Source organism: Trichechus manatus, unplaced genomic scaffold (genome assembly GCF_000243295.1).
Source record: "Trichechus manatus latirostris isolate Lorelei unplaced genomic scaffold, TriManLat1.0 scaffold00075, whole genome shotgun sequence".
Classification (NCBI taxonomy): Eukaryota; Metazoa; Chordata; class Mammalia; order Sirenia; family Trichechidae; genus Trichechus; species Trichechus manatus.
Genome location: NW_004444011.1, coordinates 12,888,872 through 12,891,226, shown reverse-complemented (window position 1 = coordinate 12,891,226; position 2,355 = coordinate 12,888,872). Strand labels below are relative to the sequence as shown.

Below are 2,355 nucleotides of genomic sequence, written 5' to 3'. Positions count from 1 at the left end.
AGCTAAAGTTAGACTTCAGGAATATACCCTGTTGTACTGTAGTAATGAGGACCTATGCTGTTGAAATGGGCCCACGCGTGTCTTTGCGGGGGAAAGGCACTCAAAGTCCATGGATCCCTTATGCTTGTGCTTAGACAAAGGAGCTGTGCCTACCCTGAGTTCCTGGCTTAGGGGAGCCAGCAGAGTATTTTTTTCCCATTTGTTAATTTGTTCCCTCTCCGAGGCTGGGAGAATGGCTCAAGGCGCTTGACAGGTCCTACTTCTTGCCCAGGGGGCTTAGCAATCGCTGAAGCTTTCCTGGACCCATTTCAGAACAGGGAGCAGGGACTTAAATGGGAGAAAGGTTTTTCCCTAAGGGAGATATTTTTGATTCACACGGTAGGCCAGACACAAATACTTATCTTTTGCTGATCCAAGGCTGCTTGTCACTGGTTCTGGATGGCCGAGTGGACTCTCTGCCCCTGGGTCTCTCCCAGTGTGGAAAATGCCTTCCGAGTGTCACTGCTTGCCTCACTGCACACCCCAGGCTCATCCAGGTTGAAGGACTCTGGCTCCCGCCAGGTCAGGTCTAGCAACCTCTTGTTGCTTCCAAACCATCTCTCCCTCCTCCTGCCACTCAGTCCAATTCCTCATCTTTGCCTTTGATGTTTAGAGCTCCTAGATTGTCATATATAATCAATTCACTTGTTTTTTCAGGTCTTTGTTGTAAGAGGGACCACTGGAAGCATCTGACTACTCCGCCATCTTGGCCCTGCCTCTCTAAACATCATTTTTAATGGTGGCATAAATGCCACTGATACACTGAATTGACATTAACAGTTCTATTGTTGGTCATTAAAGATATTCCCAAATTTTGTCATCATAAACATTTGTTTAATTATTTCCCCCTCAGGAAAGATTCTAGAAGGGGAATGAATCAAACAGTAAAATCTTTTACGGCTCTTGATATACATTATTAAATTTCTTACCAAAAGTCTATGCCAATTTATCCTACCACCAGCAGTTTACAGAAATTTTTCTTTTAGTGGATGTTGGTAACAGTGACTGCTATTATTTTTTAAATGGGTGCTTATTTGATAGTGGAAAACTATTTTTTTTTTTTACAATTGTCTTAATTTGTGTTATATTGGTTACTTTTTGGTTGAAGTTTTTTTTTTAATATGCTTACTGAGCATTTATATTTCTTCTCTAGGAATTTTTCTGCTGAGTTTTTTTTCCCATTTTTCATTGGGGTATTTAAATCCTTTTGTGCAACCTTCATCTGCCCTATTTAATAATTTCATCAGATACATATCTCCAAACTAAAAACAAACAAAGAAAAAAGAACCCCAAAACAAAAGCCACTCAACCCTGTCTGCTCACTTGGGAAAGAAAACAACAATCCAAAGAGATTGGCTTCCTCACGACTAGTGCCATTGTATTTTATCTTTATCCCCTCAATGTCCCTTAACTACTTTGTTCCAGTTACCTTGGAATGAGCTGCTCATAACAATAAAATGGAAAATGTATGAAAATAGACTCATGTACTTCCTTAATTATTCTCTTGGAGAGTGCATACATGTAAAAGTGTGTGTATGTGTGTGTGCTTGAATTTATCTGTGGATAAATATTTAATATGGTTTCAAAAAATCACAAACTGACTAAATTATTTTTATTTATTGAATCATTATGATATAAAATATTGTTTGAAGCACATTTATCTGAGCATGTAAAACTTTATAACCAAATTTTACAAAGTACTCGTATAGTCCCTTCCCTAATTCCTATAGCCAGGCATGAATTAGTTTTCCTTTGAAACCCCTTAGCTTTTTATTTGCACTTCTTTTGTGGAAATGATCACATACCTTTGTGAAAGTGGTGGTGGGGCGAGGAGGTCAATGTTGCAATCTGTGTACTCCTAAATTACTAGGCCACTGTACAACATTTGGGCACTGGTGGCGCAGTGGTTAAAGAGCTCAGCTGCTAACCAAAAGGTAGGCAGTTCAAACCTACCAGCTGCTCTGTTGGAGAAAGATGTGGCAGTGTGCTTCCGTAAAGATTTACAGCCTCGGAAACTCTATTGTGCAGTTCTAGCCCGTCCTATAGAGTTGCTATGTGTCGGAATCAACTCCATGGCAATGGGTTTTTGGTTTCGGTAGAACATTTACCTCGAGGCACAGTTTTTATTAGTTCTAGCATTCTAGTTTAGGGACTCCAGTTCAAGATTTAAAAAAGAAAGAAAGAAAATGAGTTGTCTTTGGGTCAGTTCTGACTCATGGTAACCCCATGTGTGTCAGAGTAGAACTGTGCTCCATAGGGTTTTCAGTGGCTGATTTTTCAGAAGTAGATTGCCAGGACTTTCTTCTGAGGCACCTA

The 2,355-nt window shown here is 40.0% G+C and overlaps 1 protein-coding gene across 1 annotated transcript in view; it reads right to left on the bottom strand.

Moving 5' to 3' along the window:
• Nucleotides 1-2,355, bottom strand: part of CUBN (cubilin) — a 396,867-nt gene that overhangs the window by 242,815 nt on the left and 151,697 nt on the right. The gene's annotated exons all lie outside the window — the stretch shown is intronic.